Here is a 19373-nt window from a genome sequence, read left to right on the forward strand (position 1 = left end):
ACAAAGGTCTGTATAGTCAAAACAATGCTTTATCCTGTAGTCTTGAATGGATGTAATCACCGGACAGTAAAAAAGGCTGAGTGCCACAGAATTGATGCCTTTGAACTGTAGGGCTGGAGAAGGCTCTTAAGAGTCCCTTGGACATCCAGGAGATCAAACCAGTCAATCCTTAAAGAAATCAACCCTGAATATACATTAGAAGGACTGATGCTGAAGCTGAAGCTCCAATACTTTGGCCACCTGAGGCAAAGAGCCGACTCGCTGGAAAAGACCCTGATGCTAAGAAAGATTGAAGGCAGAAGGGGATTAAAGAGTATGAGATAGTTGGATGGCATCAATGACTCAATGGACATGAGTTTGAGCAAACCTCAGGAGAGGGTGAAGGACAGGAAAGGCTGGTGTGCGTCAGCCTATAGGGTCACAAAGAGTTGACATAACTGAGTGAACAACAACAACTAATCTAGTAAAAAGCAGTTAATCTGAAAACAATATGAGAAGATTGGTTATAATGGCTGTTTGAATTCAAAACTGTGATAAACACCATGCATATACATAACATTATTGCTTCAAAGAGCCCTACCACAGCTCTTCCCTTACTTACCTATAAGTGAGAAGAAAGCCCAGGTACTGTTTTCTCTGGGCCAAAAGGAAGTTCAGATCATCCAAGCCCTAACCTATATGTGGAACTCTCTAGCTTTATCCCCTTTTACCACCATAAAAGCCAAGCCAGTCTCCCTCCCCTACTCTATTCAGCTATTCTTGAACCTTCTTGAGAGCTTGCTGTGCTCTCCCCAGAAAAACTCATTATGTGAGTGATGAATTTTTTCATACACTCTGGGAGTATGTGTCATCAGTCTCAGTATCCAAACCAAATTGCCATTGAAGGATCCATCCTGTCTCTGTGGAGTGATGGCAGCAATTGGCCCCAAGAGCAGGATACTGAGATGCTGTCCCTTACCACCTGGGGTCTCTTCTCTCTTCTTTGGCTTTCACACTGGCTCTGCTGTAGCTGGAGAACATGCAATTTGAGCTCCTTCCGTCTGGCTAGCTTGTGCTTTCACCTTGCTTCTTTGCGCTACATTTGTGAGCGCCTGCTAAAGCTTGACCAACATAAATTAGTTTAGCCAGTTGGCATATAGTGAAAGGATTATTACATTGGGATCCTCCTTAAAGCAGTTCTGAATTCTTTATCTCAACCTGGACTTATGTGTGAGTCTCAGGTTGAACCATGTGTATCAATTCCAAACTAACCCGTGACTGATACTAACCTCAAAGAAACGAGCCTTATCATTTGAACACTGAACACATGGGTTGTGTCTCACCCATGTGTTGGCCCCCTTTCTCTATAGAACTCAGGAGAAAACTGATAGGCTGTTAAATAAGACAGGATGGTCTCCCATATGGAAGAAAAGCAGTTACTATGTGGAATGCTGAAGTCATACTTCCTAAAGTAAATGACTCACTGTGTGTGTGTGTGTTATGGTCAGTCATGTCTGAATCTTTGTGACCCCATGAACTGTAGCCAGCCATGAACTGGAGCCTTCCTCTGTTCATGGGATTTCACAGGCAAGAACACTGGAGAGGGTTGCCATTGCCTCCTCCAGGGGATCCAACCCGCGTCTCCTGCATCTCCTGCAATGGCAGTTGGATTCACTAGTACTTTACAAAACACTCCTGCTGCTGCCACCTTTGCCTCATAACTACAGATGATCTTGATCCTCTGGGCTCTAGAGACGAACCTGTGTGTCACCTCTGTGGCTAAACCAAGAGATTAATTCAACCATTGCCATGAGGAAATCCACAGCACTGATAGTACTAACTTCATTTGAGGTTTTCTGGAAGAAGAAACTTATAAGAACTTTTAACAATAAGGTCAATAACATCTCAGGATCTAATGTAAAAACCAACATGCAAAACTCCAAATTGTCAAAGTCCTCAGAAACAAGAGAATGCAAAGTCAAGAGGCCGTACAAAGCATCACTATGAACAGAGCTAGTTGAGGTGATGGAATTCCAGTTGAGCTATTTCAAATCCTAAAAGCTGATGCTTTTAAAGTGCTGCACTAAATATGGCAGCAAATTTGGAAAACTCATCAGTGGCCACAGGACTGAAAAAGCTCAGTTTTATTCCAATCCCAAAGAAAAGCAATGCCAAAGAATGTTCAAACTACTACACAATTGCACTCATCTCACATACTAACTAAGCAATGCTCAAAATTCTCCAAGCCAGCCTTCAACAGTACATGAACAGTACACTTCCAGATGTTCAAGCTGGATTTAGAAAAGGAAGAGGAAGCAGAGATCAAATCACCGACCTCCCTTCGATCATAGAAAAAGCAAGAGAGTTACACAAAAACATCTATTTCTGCTTTATTGACTATGCCAAAGCCTTTGACTGTGTGGATCACAATGAACTGTGGAAAATTCTTAAAGGAGTGGAATACAAGACCACCCTATCTGCCTCTTGAGAAATCTGTATGCAGTTCAAGAAGAAACAGTTAGATCTGGATATGGAACAACAGACTGGTTCCAAATCGGGAAAGGAGTATGTCAAGGCTGTATATTGTACACCCTGCTTATTTAACATCTATGCAGAGTACATCATGCAAAATGCCAGGCTGGATGAAGCACAAGCAGTAATCAAGATTTCTGGGAGAAATATCAATAACCTCAGATATGCAGATGACACCACTCTTACGGCAAAAACCAAAGAACTAAAGAGCCTCCTGATGAAACTAAAAGAGGAGAGTGAAAATTTGGCTTAAAACTCAACCTTCAGAAAATGAAGATCATGGCATCCAGTCCCAGCACTTCATGGAAAATAGATGGGGAAAACAATGGAAACAGTGAGAGACGTTATTCTTGGGGATCAAAAATCACTGCAGATGGTGACTGCAGCCATGGAATTAAAAGACGCTTATTCCTTGGAAGGAAAGTTATGACCAATCTAGACAGCATATTAAAAAGCAGAGACATTACTTTGCCTATAAACCTTAATCTAGTCAAAGCTATGGTTTTTCCAGTAGTTGTGTATGGATGCGCTGCTGCTGCTGCTGCTAATCACTTCAGTCGTGGCCGACTCTGTGCGACCCCATAGACGGCAGACCACCAGCCTTCCCCGTCCCTGGGATTCTCCAGGCAAGAATATGGGAGTGGGTTGCCATTGTATGGATGGGAAAATTGGACTGTAAAGAAACTGAGAGCTGAAGAATTTATGCTTTTGAACTGTGGTATTTGATAGATTCTTGAGAGTCCCTTAGACTACAAGGGCACCCAAGAAGTCATTCCTAAAAGAACTAAGTCCTGAATATTCTTTAAAGAACTGATACTGAAGCTGAAAATATATGAGTGATGTAAAGAACTCACTCATTTGAAAAGACTCTGGTGCTGGGAAAGATTGAATGCAGGAGCATACGGGGACGAAAGAGGAGATGGTTGGATTGTATCACCAACTTTGAGTTTGAGCAAGCTCTGGGAGTTGGTGATGGACAAAGAAGCCTGGCTTGCTGCAGACCATGAAATGAACTTAGAAACAAGAAATCTAAAAAAGTATCACAGCAAAGAGGAACCTGACAAGGCATAACATGGGAGGACTAAATTTAGTGTCATCCTGGATGGGATACTGGGACAGCAAAAGGACATTAGGTAAAAACCAAGGAAACCTGATAAAGTCCAGACTATAGGTAATAATATCCTTTCCTTGTTGCTTCACTAAGTTGAACAAATGTTCAATAGTAACACACAAGGTTAATAAGCGGAATTTGCTATGGAGTGTAAGATTATGCTCTTCACAATTATTCTGGAAGTCTAAAACATCTAAAGCAAAAATGTTTTTCTAAAAAAAAAAAAAAACCACAAAACACTAGGTAATGAGATCTGGAAGATGACACAATTAATCACTGAATGGGGATGGCCATGACCAATGGTTTGGAGGGAACACTGTCTCCTTAACTTCTACACCACAAGAACTGAACTGGAAAAGATGAGGAAATGTGGAAAATCAAATTGGGAAGGCTCTTTAATGGGTGTTGAGGAAGCACTCCCTTTCTCAAACCAGAGCACCTGGACTCCAGTGCAGCCTCCTCTCCCCCATGAAGGTTCATAAGTGGCACTTTGTGATGTCAACAATGTTAGGGCTACCGTTGGCTGGAGAAATTTCTTGCTGACCAATCAAACGGACAGTTGTGGCTCTTCATTGTCCTGGAAGGTATATAAAGAGGCCAGGCACCTTGGTGTAGGCCACTGTTGCTACAAGATGGGAGGCATATTTGGGAAAGTGAAGAAGCGGGAGCCAGAAATTGACATATACGACATCAGTTTCGAGGAAGAAGCCTCAACCTCCAAAGAAAGGAAGACAAATAATTCTGATCAGTCCAATGGCTTGGACAGGGAGAAGGTCAGATTACCCTACTCATGTTCTTCCTCTTCATCCCCTACCCGGGACTCACCCTGCCCTTGCCTGACACAAAACACCGCCCCAATGCACACCCGTTTTCTCAAAGTTCTCCTTCCCATCCTCCTTCACTAATGTCTTTCTGGATGACTTTGTTTTCTTACCAGATACAAAGACTCATGAAGAAGGTAGAATCAACCCTCGAGCAGAATCCGAACAGAAATAAGAATCGGAAGTCGACCATACTGGTCTTCTACTACCATCTGCAGAATAGAAAGAAGAAGGAAAATGGGCCAATGGAGGACGAAGAAACCCTGGAGGATTCTTCCAACACTTCTGACAATTCTCCAAGTAAGCCCCTGTGCCCCCCTGGAGCCCAAGATGCTGAGCCATCTGCTGTAACTCCAGGAAAAGCAAAGGCAGAATAGTTGTTTGTGCAGACATCAAACATACAACGAAGGTCCCCTCTGGACAGACCACACTACTCAGATGCTGATGATTAAAGTATCAACAAGCAGTAAAAAGATGTGTGTGCATGTTTTTTTGATGATGCAGAGGGGAAAAAGGGAAGGGTCTGGTGTGTGAGGAGGGAGGGAGGAGGCGTCCTTTCAGTTTAGGGCCCAGACCAGCCAGTCCATACTTACTCAGACACTGGGACTGAGGACTGGGTGAAGACTGAGAACTGCAGACTGAAGATTTCTGAGCACTCAGGATTTCTTCCTGAACACTTCATCCCACTGATGAGGAGGAAAAAGACGTGGTATTTCTGTTTGTTTTGGGGGTCCAGCTGGAGAGAGGGGTGATGGAGGGGTGGTGGCTTTGTGTAGTAACCAGATTCCACTTTAGATGTCTGAGAATTGAGTTTTGACCTCTCATCAATTTCTGATCCTCTTCTGGCCCACATTTGGGCAAGCTCGTAAAAAGACCCAGGGAATAAGTGAATAAAGGAACACGAAATAGAAACAGATATACCTAACGTTAACCATTGGAATCATTGCCTTGCTGTATTTCCCATAGCCAGAACATCCATTACCCCCAAATAGCCTCTACTGCACATGGATGGTCTGACCCAATGAGTAATAAAATTCAGTCTTTGGCTCCTATACTCAGCCTTGAAAATATGAGACCCGATGGACCTTTCCCTGTAGTTGCAATCACACTTTTCACCTCAGTTGTTTTTAAAAAGCTTCAATCTCAATGAAAGCAGGGCCTTCACAGATTGAAACCCATTATAGGACACCTATTTAGATACAGAAAGAGAAACTCCCCAGGTCAGTAGGTGCCCAATATGCTACTGGAGATCAGTGGAGAAATAACTCCAGAAAGAATGAAGGGATGGAACCAAAACAAAAACAATACCCAGCTGTGGATGTGACTGATGATAGAAGCAAGGTCCGATGCGGTAAAGAGCAATATTGCATAGGAACCTGGAATGTCAGGTCCATGAATCAAGGCAAATTGGAAGTGGTCAAACAAGAGATGGCAAGAGTGAATGTCAACATTCTAGGAATCAGCGAACTGAAATGGACTGGAATGGGTGAATTTAAATCAGATGACCATTATATCTACTACTGCGGGCAGGAATCCCTCAGAAGAATTGGAGTGGCCATCATGGTCAACAAAAGAGTCTGAAATGCACGACTTGGATGCAATCTCAAAAACGACAGAATGATCTCTGTTCGTTTCCAAGGCAAACCATTCAATATCACAGTAATCCAAGTCTATGCGCCAACCAGTAATGCTGAAGAAGCTGAAGTTGAATGGTTCTATGAAGACCTACAAGACCTTTTAGAACTAACACCCAAAAAAGATGTCCTTTTCATTATAGGGAACTGGAATGCAAAAGTAGGAAGTCAAGAAACACCTGGAGTAACAGGGAAATTTGGCCTTGGAATACAGAATGAAGCAGGGCAAAGACTGATAGAGTTTTGCCAAGAAAATGCACTGGTCATAGCAAACACCCTCTTCCAACAACACAAGAGAAGACTCTATACTAGGACCTCACCAGATGGTCAACACCGAAATCAGACTGATTATATTCTTTGCAGCCAAAGATGGAGAAGCTCTATACAGTCAGCAAAAACAAGACCAGGAGCTGACTGTGGCTCAGACCATGAACTCCTTATTGCCAAATTCAGACTTAAATTGAAGAAAGTAGGGAAAACCACTAGACCATTCAGGTATGACCTAAATCAAATCCCTTATGATTTTACAGTGGAATTGAGAAATAGATTTAAGGGCCTAGATCTGATAGATAGAGTGCCTGGTGAACAATGGAATGAGGTTCCTGACATTGTACAGGAGACAGGGATCAAGACCATCCCCATGGAAAGAAATGCAAAAAAGCAAAATGGCTGTCTGCGGAGGCCTTACAAATAGCTGTGAAAAGAAGAGAAGCAAAAAGCAAAGGAGAAAAGGAAAGATATAAACATCTGAATGCAGAGTTCCAAAGAATAGCAAGAAGAGATAAGAAAGCCTTCTTCAGCGATCAATGCAAAGAAATAGAGGGAAACAACAGAATGGGAAAGACTAGGGATCTCTTCAATAAAATCAGAGATACCAAGGGAACATTTCACGCAAAGATGAGCTCGATAAAGGACAGAAATGGCATGGACCTAACAGAAGCAGCAGATATTAAGAGAGATGGCAAGAATACACAGAAGAACTGTACAAAAAAGAACTTCACAACCCAGATAATCATGATGGTGTGATCACTGACCTAGAGCCAGACATCCTGGAATGTGAAGTCAAGTGGGCCTTAGAAAGCATCACTACGAACAAAGCTAGTGGAGGTGATGGAATTCCAGTTGAGCTATTCCAAATCCTGAAAGATGATGCTGTGAAAGTGCTGCAGTCAATATGTCAGCACATTTGGAAAACTCAGCAGTTGCCACAGGACTGGAAAAGGTCAGTTTTCATTCCAATCCCAAAGAAAGGCAATGCCAAAGAATGGTCAAATTACTGCACAATTGCACTCATCTCACACACTAGTAAAGTAATGCTCAAAATTCTCCAAGCCAGGCTTCAGCAATATGTGAACCATGAACTTCCTGATGTTCAAGCTGGTTTTAGAAAAGGCAGAGGAACCAGAGATCCAATTGCCAACATCCGCTGGATCATAGAAAAAGCAAGAGAGTTCCAGAAAAACATCCATTTCTGCTTTATTGACTATGCCAAAGCCGTTGACTGTGTGGATCACAGTAAACTGTGGAAAATTCTGAAAGAGATGGGAATACCAGACCACCTGACCTGCCTCTTGAGAAATTTGTATGCAGGTCAGGAAGCAACAGTTAGAACTGGACATGGAACAACAGAGTGGTTCCAAATAGGAAAAGGAGTTCGTCAAGGCTGTATATTGTCACCCTGTTTATTTAACTTATATGCAGAGTATATCATGAGAAACGCTGAACTGGATGAAACACGAGCTGGAATGAAGATTGCCGGGAGAAATATCAAGAACCTCAGATATGCAGACGACACCACCCTTATGGCAGAAAATGAAGAGGAACTACAAAGCCTCTTGATGAACGTGAAAGTGGAGAGTGAAAAAGTTGGCTTAAAGCTCAACATTCAGAAAACAAAGATCATGGCATCCGGTCTCACCACTTCATGGGAAATAGATGGGGAAACAGTGGAAACAGTGTCAGACTTTATTTTTCTGGGCTCCAAAATCACCACAGATGGTGACTGCAGCCATGAAATTAAAAGACGCTTACTCCTTGGAAGGAAAGTTATGACCAACCTAGATAGCATTTTCAAAAGCAGAGACATTACTTTGCCAACAAAGATTTGTCTAGTCAAGGCTATGGTTTTTTCCAGTGGTCGTGTATGGATTTGAGAGTTGGACTGTGAAGAAGGCTGAGTGCCGAAGAATTGATGCTTTTGAACTGTGGTGTTGGAGAAGACTCTTGAGAGTCCCTTGGACTGCAAGGAGATCCAACCAGTCCATTCTGAAGGAGATCAGCCCTGGGATTTCTTTGGAAGGAATGATGCTGAAGCTGAAACTCCAGTACTTTGGCCACCTCATGCGAAGAGTTGACTCATTTGAAAAGACTCTGATGCTGGGAGGGATTGGGGGCAGGAGGAGAAGGGGACGACAGAGGATGAGATGGCTGGATGGCATCATTGACTCGATGGACGTGAGTCTCAGTGAACTCCGGGAGTTGGTGATGGACAGGGAGGCCTGGCGTGCTGCAATTCATGGGGTCGCAAAGAGTCGGACACGACTGAGCGACTGATCTGATCTGATCTGATCTGATTTAGAGAGGGTGTGCTTATCTCCACTCCTGCCCTTTACAGACACATTTTACTTGATCTCAAAGCTGAAAAACATGGTCAGGGTCTCAGTGTGAACTTGTACCCTTGGGGTCAGGGCCCCACTCATTAGATGTCCATTTATATTATTGAAAATACTGCTTCCCGCGAATAACGGGTAAATACTTTTCAGTCATAGCAAAACATTTGGCTAGCATGCTGTTTTCACTGCCTATTTCAACAACTTCTCAGCTACACTTAACCTTCAGCTTCAAACGGAAATAATACACTGTCACCTGTCTACTCAGTGTGGCCAGTGTCCACTCCTGCCATCTCACACAGTCTTTGAAGGCAACATTTTCACCTGCTCTCGGTTTTGTCAGGTACACAATTAGGGCCTCACACTGATGGCATCCCCCTTTGAGGAGATTCCTATGACACACATGCTACACAGTCCCCCCACTGCAGGGAAGTTGCTGAAAACTCTTTGGTAAGTGCTGGACTCCTCCAGTCTTCACAGTATTGAGAAATACTTTTAGGCTTCTTAGTACCCATACTCAGAGAAGGCAACGGCACCCCACTCCAGTACTCTTGCCTGGAAAATCCCATGGACGGAGGGGCCTGGAGGGCTGCAGTCCATGGGGTCACTAGGAGTCAGACACGACTCAGCGACTTCACTTTATTTTTTCACTTTCATGCATTGGAGAAGGAAATGGCAACCCACTCCAGTGTTCTTGCCTGGAGAATCCCAGGGACGGGGAGCCTGGTGGGCTGCCGTCTATGAGGTCTCACAGAGTCGGACACGACTGAAGCGACTTAGCAGCAGCGGCAGTAGTACCCATACTGTTAAAACAAGCCCAACATGTTTTAGACATTTATAGATTCTGGAGGAAACATTTCCTCATATACACAGTATTTTTGGTCGATAACTTCCAAATAGGCCTGCCTTAAATGACACATCCTGTGTCAAAAGTTTCTAGAATCTGCCTAAATTGCCATAGAACGGTCACTCCTATCGGCACCCCCTGAGACTCTGTCACTGTGCAAGCTTTAGCAGCTTTCTCTCATGTATCTTGGAGTTTCTGTACCACCAATGATGGCCTTTAGTCTCATGGGCTTCTGATACAGGGAACTGCCCACCTTGGCCCAATGCTGTATGACCGTAGTGCAGCACATGTGGTACATGCTGGACTGGCCTGGAAATATAGACTATCTCAGGTCTTGAACCTATGACCCTCCATATCCAGCTGCCCATTTGGCCTTGATTACAGAAGTAGCACTCTGCAAGCTCAGCATAGCTAGTGAGGCCTCCTTGGTACAGGATCAGCTAAAACTGGGCCCTCTACATACCCTATCTTCAGGAAAGGGTACCTTCGCCTGTTCTCAGGCCCTTGTTAGATGCCACACTGCTACAAGAGTTCATCTCTTAGAACTCTTGGACACCTGGGGAGCCTTTTTGCATCCACACAGTGAAATCCAAAGGGAGATCATTCACTTAACCAATGCCATCGTCACTATCACACTGATGGAGTTTGCTTGAGAGCTGCTACTTGTCATCTCTTCATCAGTATGTTCCTGATAAAGGACAGGACCCAAAGCTCAGCGCAAAGGGCCAGTATGAGGCATCTACCTTAGCAAAGAATGTCTGCGCCACAATTGGCCTCAGCTTCATGCCTTTGTAGATCTTTGAGCCACTGCCACTGGGCTGACTGCCTATTATGACCAAGTCAAACAATTCTTCTCCAGGGTTGTCTCATTTAGGGTTAAGAACTCACGCAATCTCTTGTCTCCCAATAAATTATACTCAAAATGCAAATCAAGGTCACACATTTTCTACACATATTAAAGCCACAGTACAGTGTCTCACCATGGCACTCCTTACCCTCTTTGGAGTTCTACACAATAAAAGAAACCCAGAGACTCATTTTGCTTTTCAGAACACAAAATACTATCTCCTGAACAAGATGTTCAATGGAACACTCACCACCTTTACTGCTCTCACCATGCAGGGGCCACAGTGGTTTTCATAATCAAGTACAAATTAAAGGAAGCATGGAATTCTTTGGTTATCAAACAAATATCATGGGTAATTGTAATAGAGATAGATGCCATTGTTTATTAATTATATTGAGCTAAAAGGAACAAATAAACATTGCATACGTTTAAGGTGCAGAACTTGATGTTTTCATTGAATGTACATCCATACCTACATCTATAGAGTGAAAGAATCACAATCGCCTAATGACCCATCACTGCACGGTTACTATTTTTTGCCTTTTTTGGGCATTCTATTTTGGATGCATTAACTCATTATATGAGTAAGAATCATTTTCATATTTTTGTGGTGTATGTGTGGCATCATTAGTCTTGACATTGAGATGAAAATTGGGGGAGGGGTGTACAATACACTTCTATGAGATGACATCAAGCTCCCATATTTCACAAAAGCATGTGTGTGTTTGTATTTATACACATATGAGTATGGCACTTTAAGAAAGATACCAGTATTTCAGGAAACAGATATGTCTTGAGTGCCTAGGATGTGTCAGATAGTGTACTTGGTTCTTGACTTACAGTGAAGGACATAAAGTCAATACTTCTGTGATCAAGTAATTTCTATTTTCATGGGCAACGTACTGGTTCGTGGTATTGGCGTGAGGCAGAGGAGAGCTGCTTTGGTTAAAGGGTATGGGGAAAACTTTTCTGAGGAGTTCATATCTGAAACAAGATTTAAAGAATGAGATATAATCAGTTGTGTGAATATTTGGAAGAAGAGCATTTTAGGTAGAATAGCAAGTTGCCACGTCATGAAGCAAGAATAAGAACAGTGTGCTGAGGAATTGCCAAAGGTGGAGTGTAAATTGGAATCAGTCAGAGAGGAGCAGAGCAGAGAGAGAAGACTGACACTGGAGAGGCAGAGATGAGGTCTCGTAGGGACTTGTGGGGTAAGAACAGGCAGTTTATCTTATGTGCAGTGGAGGGCTGCTAGATGGTTTGATAAAGTCATGCAGTCTGATTTATGTTTTAGAAAGCTCACTGAATGTTGTGAACTCTGTAGGAACAGAGGACTCTCAGGATCTTGGCAGCACACAGGCATGATCTGATGATGACTGAGACGAGGGTTGTAGCAGAGGGAATATAACAGCATCTAGATGAGCATTTGGGACCACAGGATTTCAAGTCCCATCTCAATTTATAGCTTCACCACCTGAAAGTTATTTGACCTTGAGTAGGTTTCCTAACTTTGTTACCACTTAGTTTTCTCATCTGTAAAATGGGAACGATGATAGCATGTATCTATATCTTAGAGTCATTCTGGGATTGAATGTAACAGTTTATGTAAAACTCCTGATATCATGTTAGAACAATGATAAGCATAGGATGCACCCTTATGGCAGAAAGTGAAGAAGAACTAAGGAGCCTCTTGATGAAAGTGGAAGAACAGAGTGAAAAAGTTGGTTTAAAGCTCAACATTCAGAAAACTAAGATCATGGCATCCGGTCGCATCACTTCATGACAAATAGATGGGGAAACAGTGGAACAGTGGCTAAGTTTATTTTTGGGGCTCCAAAATCACTGTAAATGGTGATTGCATCCATGAAATTAAAAGACACTACTCCTTGGAAGGAAAGTTATGAGCAACCTAGACAGCATATTAAAAAGCAAAGACATGACTTTGTCCACAAAAGTCCATCTAGTCAAGGCTATGGTTTTTCCAGTAGTCATGTATGGATCTGAGAATTGGACTATAAAGAAAGTTCAGCGCCGAAGAATTGAAGCTGTTGAACTATGGTCTTGGGGAAAACTCTTCAGAGTCCCTTGGACTGCAAGAAGGTCCAACCAGTCCATCCTAGAGGAGATCAGGCCTGGGTGTTCCTTGGAAGAGCTGATGTTGAAGCTGAAACTGAATACTTTGGCCACCTGATGCGAAGAGCTAACTCATTTGAAAAGACCCAGATGCTCGGAAAGCTTGAGGGCAGGAGAGGAAGGTGACAAAAGAGGATAAAATGGTTGGATGGCATCATCGACTCAATGGACATGCGTTCGGGTAAACTCCCAGATTTGCGACGGACAGGGAGGCCTGGTGTGCTGCAGTTCATGGGGTCACAAAGAGTCGTACACAACTGAGTGACTGAACTGAACTGACCTGAACTGAACTGCAGGAAATCTGATAATGTCCAGACTTAAGTTAATAATACTCTTTCACTGTGGGTTCACTAAGTTGAACAAATGTTTAATACTAATGTACAATGGTAATAAAGGGAATTGGTTGTGGAGTATACGAAAATACTCTTCACAAATATCCTGCAAATCTAAAACTACTAAAGTAAACTGTTTAAAAAAACAACACCAAATACTAGGTGATGAGATCTGGAAGATGACACAATTAACCACTGAATGGGGGTGGCCATGACCAATGGTTTGGAGGGAACACTGGCTCCCTAACTTCTACACCACAAGAACTGAACTGGAAAAGATGGGGAAATGTGGAAAATCAAATTGGGAAGGCTCTTTAATGGGTGTTGAGGAAGCACTCCCTTTCTCAAACCAGAGCACCTGGACTCCATTGCAGCCTCCCCTCCCCCATGAAGGTTCATAAGTGGCACTTTGTGATGTCAACAATGTCAGGGCTACCAGTGGCTGGAAAAATTTCTTGCTGACCAATCAAACGGACAGTTGTGGCTCTTCATTGTCCTGGAAGGTATATAAAGAGGCCAGGCGCCTTGGCGTAGGCCACTGTTGCTACAAGATGGGAGGCATATTTGGGAAAGAAAAGGAGCGGAAGCCAGAAATTGACATATATGACATCAGTTTCGAGGAAGAAGCCTCAAGCTCCACAGAAAGGAAGACAAATAATTCTGATCAGTCCAATGGCTTGGACAGGGAGAAGGTCAGATTACCCTACTCATGTTCTTCCTCTTCATCCCCTACCCGGGACTCACCCTGCCCTTGCCTGGCGCAAAACACCTCCCCAACGCACACCCGTTTTCTCAAAGTTCTCCTTCCCATCCTCCTTCACTAATGTCTTTCTGGATGACTTTGTTTTCTTACCAGATACAAAGACTCATGAAGAAGGTAGAATCAACCCTCGAGCAGAATCCGAACAGAAATAAGAATCGGAAGTCGACCATACTGGTCTTCTACTACCACCTGCAGAATAGAAAGAAGAAGGAAAATGGGCCAATGGAGGACGAAGAAACCCTGGAGGATTCTTCCAACACTTCTCCTGACAATTCTCCAAGTAAGCCCCTGTGCCCCCCTGGAGCCCAAGATGCTGGGCCATCTGCTGTAACTCCAGGAAAAGCAAAGGCAGAATAGTCGTTTGTAGAGGGATCAAACATACAACGAAGGTCCCCTCTGGACAGACGAAACTACTCAGATGTTGATGATTAAAGTATCAACAAGCAGTAAAAAGATGTGTGTGCGTGTTTTTTTGATGATGCAGAGGGGAGAAAGGGAAAGGTCCGGTGTGTGAGGAGGGAGGGAGGTGGCGCCCTTTCAGTTTAGGGCCCAGACCAGCCAGTCCATACTTACTCAGACACCGGGAGTGAGGACTGGGTTAAGACTGAGAACTGCAGACTGAAGACTTCTGGGCACTGAGGATGTCTTCCTGAACACTTCATCCCACTGATGAGGAGGAAAAGAACATGGTATTTCTGTTTGTTTGGGAGGTCCAGCTGGAGAGAGGGGTGATGTAGGGGTGGTGGCTCTGTGTAGTAACCAGATTCCACTGTTGAAGTTTGACAATTGAGCTTTTCAGTGAGTCAGTTCAGTCGCTCAGTCGTGTCCAACTCTTTGCAACCCCATGAATCACAGCACGCCACGCCTCCCTGTCCATCACCAATTCCCGGAGTTCAATCAGACTCACGTCCATCGAGTCAGTGATGCCATCCAGTCATCTCATCCTCTGTCGTCCCCTTCTCCTCTTGCCCCCAATCCCTCCCAGCATCAGAGTCTTTTCCAATGAGTCAACTCTTTGCATGAAGTGGCCAAAGTACTGGACTTTCAGCTTTAGCATCATTCCTTCCAAAGTAATCCTAGGGCTGATCTCCTTCAGAATGGATTGGTTGGATCTCCTTGCAGTCCAAGGGACTCTCAAGAGTCTTCTCCAACACCACAGTTTAAAAACATCAATTCTTCGGCTCTCAGCCTTCTTCAAAGTCCAACTCTCACATCCATACATGACCACAGGAAAAACCACAGCCTTGACTAGATGAACCTTTGTTGGTAAAGTAAATCTCTGCTTTTGAAAATGCTGTCTAGGTTGGTTATAACTTTCATTCCAAGGAGTAAGCGTCTTTTAATTTCATGGCTGCAGTCACCATCTGCAGTGATTTTGGAGCCCCCCAAAATAAAGTCTGACACTGTTTCCACTGTTTCCCCATCTATTTCCCAGGAAGTGGTGGGACCGGATGCCATGATCTTTGTTTTCTGAATGTTGAGCTTAAGCCAACATTTTCACTCTCCACTTTCACTTTCATCAGGAGGCTTTGTAGTTCCTCTTCACTTTCTGCCATAAGGGTGGTGTCATCTGCATATCTGAGGTACTTGATATTTCTCCCGGCAATCTTGATTTCAGCTTGTGTTTCTTTCAGTTCAGCGTTTCTCATGATGTACTCTGCATATAAGTTAAATAAACAGGGTGACAATATACAGCCTTGACGAACTCCTTTTCCTTTTTGGAACCAGTCTGTTGTTCCATGTCCAGTTCTAACTGTTGCCTCCTGACCTGCATACAAATTTCTCAAGAGGCAGATCAGGTGGTCTGGTATTCCCATCTCTTTCAGAATTTTCCACAGTTTATTGTGATCCACACAGTCAAAGGCTTTGGCATAGTCAATAAAGCATAAATAGATGTTTCCTGGAACTCTCTTGTTTTTTCCATGATCGGGAGCTATCGCACACTAAAGGTCGGGAAGGGCGGTGGTGAGGAGATAACCCTCGTCCAAGCACAGTGGCTGTGCTTTGCTGGAGCAGACGTGAAGAGAGACCCCACGCCCAAGGTAAGAGAAACCCAAGTAAGACAGTAGGTGTTGCAAGAGGGCATCAGAGGGCAGACACACTGAAACCATACTCACACAAAACTAGTCAATCTAATCACACTAGGACCACAGCCTTGTCTAACTCAATGAAACTAAGCCATAGCCATGGGGCAACCCAAGACGGGCCTGTCATGGTGGAGAGATCTGACAGAATGTGGCCCACTAGAGAAGGGAACTGCAAACCACTTCAGTATTCTTGCCTTGAGAACCCCATGAACAGTATGAAAAAGCAAAATGATAGGATACTGAAAGAGGAACTCCCCAGGTCACTAGGTGCCCAATATGCTACTGGAGATCAGTGGAGAAATAACTCCAGAAAGAATGAAGGGATGGAGCCAAAGCAAAACGAATACCTAGCTGTGGATGTGACTGGTGATAGAAGCAAGGTCCGATGCTGTAAAAAGCAATATTGCATAGGAACCTGGAATGTCAGGTCCATGAATCAAGGCAAATTGGAAGAGGTCAAAGAAGAGATGGCAAGAGTGAATGTCGACATTCTAGGGATCAGCGAACTACAATGGACTGGAATGAGTGAATTTAACTCAGATGACCATTATATGTACTACTGCGCACAGGAATCCCTCAGAAGAAATGGAGTGGCCATCATGGTCAACAAAAGAGTCTGAAATGCACGACTTGGATGCAATCTCAAAAACGACAGAATGATCTCTGTTCGTTTCCAAGGCAAAGCATTCAATATCACAGTAATCCAAGTCTATGCGCCAACCAGTAATGCTGAAGAAGCTGAAGTTGAATGGTTCTATGAAGACCTACAAGACCTTTTAGAACTAACACCCAAAAAAGATGTCCTTTTCATTATAGGGGACTGGAATGCAAAAGTAGGAAGTCAAGAAACACCTGGGGTAACAGGGAAATTTGGCCTTGGAATACAGAATGAAGCAGGGCAAAGACTGATAGAGTTTTGCCAAGAAAATGCACTGGTCATAGCAAACACCCTCTTCCAACAACACAAGAGAAGACTCTATACATGGACCTCACCAGATGGTCAACACCGAAATCAGACTGATTATATTCTTTGCAGCCAAAGATGGAGAAGCTCTATACAGTCAGCAAAAACAAGACCGGGAGCTGACTGTGGCTCAGACCATGAACTCCTTATTGCCAAATTCAGATTTAAATTGAAGAAAGTAGGGAAAACCACTAGACCATTCAGGAATGACCTAAATCAAATCCCTTATAATTATACAGTGGAAGTGAGAAATAGATTTAAGGGCCTAGATCTGATAGATAGAGTGCCTGATGAACTATGGAATGAAGTTCGTGACATTGTACAGGAGACAGGACTCAAGACCATTCCTATGAAAAAGAAATGCAAAAAAGCAAAATGGCTGTCTGCGGAGGCCTTACAAATAGCTGTGAAAAGAAGAGAAGCAAAAAGCAAAGGAGAAAAGGAAAGATATAAACATCTGAATGCAGAGTTCCAAAGAATAGCAAGAAGAGATAAGAAAGTCTTCTTCAGCAATCAATGCAAAGAAATAGTGGAAAACAACAGAATGGGAAAGACTAGAGATCTCTTCAAGAAAATTAGAGATACCAGGGGAACATTTCATGCAAAGATGGGCTCAATAAAGGACAGAAATGGTATGGACCTAACAGAAGCAGCAGATATTAAGAAGAGATGGCAAGAATACACAGAAGAACTGTATAAAAAGATCTTCATGACCAAGATAATCACGATGGTGTGATCACTGACCTAGAGCCAGACATCCTGGAATGTGAAGTCAAGTGGGCCTTAGAAAGCATCACTACTAACAAAGCTAGTGGGGGTGTTGGAATTCCAGTTGAGCTATATCAAATCCTGAAAGATGATGCTGTGAGAGTGCCGCACTGAATATGCCAGCAAGTTTGGAAAACTCAGCAGTGGCCACAGATCAGATGAGATGAGATCAGTGGCTCAGTCATGTCCGACTCTTTGCGACCCCATGAATCGCAGCATGCCAGGCCTCCCTGTCCATCACCAACTCCCAGAGTTCACTGAGACTCACGTCCATCGAGTCAATGATGCCATCCAGCCATCTCATCCTCTGTCATCCCCTTCTCCTCCTGCCCCCAATCCCTCCCAGCATCAGAGTCTTTTCAAATGAGTCAACTCTTCGCATGGGGTGGCCAAAGTACTGGAGTTTCAGCTTCAGCATCATTCCTTCCAAAGAAATCCCAGGGCTGATCTCCTTCAGAATGGACTGGTTGGATCTCCTTGCAGTCCAAGGGACTCTCAAGAGTCTTCTCCAACACCACAGTTCAAAAGCATCAATACTTCGGCGCTCAGCCTTCTTTACAGTCCAACTCTCACATCCATACATGACCACAGGAGAAACCATAGCCTTGAGTAGATGAATCTTTGTTGGCAAAGTAATGTCTCTGCTTTTCAACATGCTATCTAGGTTGGTCATAACTTTCATTCCAAGGAGTAAGCATCTTTTAATTTCATGGCTGCAGTCACCATTTGCAGTGATTTTGGAGCCCAGAAAAATAAAGTCTGACACTGTTTCCCCTGTTTCCCCATCTATTTCCCATGAAGTGGTGGGACTGGATGCCATGATCTTCGTTTTCTGAATGTTGAGCTTTAAGCCAACTTTTTCACTCTCCACTTTCACGTTCATCAGGAGGCTTTGTAGTTCCTCTTCACTTTCTGCCATAAGGGTGGTATCATCTGCATATCTGAGGTTCTTGATATTTCTCCCAGGAATCTTTTTCTTCCAGTCCAGCGTTTCTCATGATGTACTCTGCACATGATTTAAATAAACAGGTTGACAACATACAGCCTTGACGAACTCCTTTTCCTATTTGGAACCACTCTGTTGTTCCATGTCCAGTTCTAACTGTTGCTTCCTGACCTGCATACAGATTTCTCAAGAGGCAGATCAGGTGGTCTGGTATTCCCATCTCTTTCAGAATTTTCCACAGTTTATTGTGATCCACACAGTCAAAGGCTTTGCATAGTCAATAAAGCAGAAATCGATGTTTTTCTGGAACTCTCTTGCTTTTTCAATGATCCAGCGGATGTTGGCAATTTGATCTCTGGTTCCTTTGCCTTTTCTAAATCCAACTTGAACATCAGGAAGTTCATGGTTCACATATTGCTGAAGCCTGGCTTCGAGAATTCTGAGCATTACTTTACTAGCGTGTGAGATGAGTGCAATTGTGCAGTAGTTTGACCATTCTTTGGCATTGCCTTTCTTTGAGATTGGAATGAAAACTGACCTTTTCCAGTCCTGTGGCCACTGCTGAGTTTTCCAAATGCGCTGGCATATTGAGTGCAGCACTTTCACAGCATCATCATTCAGGATTTGGAATAGCTCAACTGGAATTCCATCACCTCCACTAGCTTTGTTCGTAGTGATGCTTTCTAAGGTCCACTTGACTTCACATTCCAGGATGTCTGGCTCTAGGTCAGTGATCACACCATCGTGATTATTTGGGTCGTGAAGATCTTTTTTGTACAGTTCTTCTGCGTATTCTTGCCATCTCTTCTTAATAGCTGCTGCTTCTGTTAGGTCCATACCATTTCTGTCCTTTATTGAGCTCATCTTTGCGTGAAATGTTCCCTTGGTATCTCTGATTTTATTGAAGAGATCCCTAGTCTTTCCCATTCTGTTGTTTCCCTCTATTTCTTTGCATTGATCACTGAGGAAGGCTTTCTTATCTCTTCTTGCTATTCTTTGG

The 19373-nt window shown here is 43.4% G+C and overlaps 1 protein-coding gene and 1 long non-coding RNA gene across 4 annotated transcripts in view; one reads left to right on the forward strand and one right to left on the reverse strand.

Annotated features, from left to right (window-relative positions):
- The window catches only part of HS6ST2 (heparan sulfate 6-O-sulfotransferase 2), a 591504-nt gene that overhangs the window by 305874 nt on the left and 266257 nt on the right, over positions 1 to 19373 (reverse strand). The gene's annotated exons all lie outside the window — the stretch shown is intronic.
- LOC133242242 (uncharacterized) lies at positions 13442 to 14061 on the forward strand. Its single transcript, XR_009734814.1, has 2 exons — positions 13442 to 13537; positions 13702 to 14061. It is a non-coding gene; the product is annotated as an uncharacterized LOC133242242 (long non-coding RNA).

This window comes from Bos javanicus, chromosome X, assembly GCF_032452875.1.
Source record: "Bos javanicus breed banteng chromosome X, ARS-OSU_banteng_1.0, whole genome shotgun sequence".
NCBI classification, from domain to species: Eukaryota; Metazoa; Chordata; class Mammalia; order Artiodactyla; family Bovidae; genus Bos; species Bos javanicus.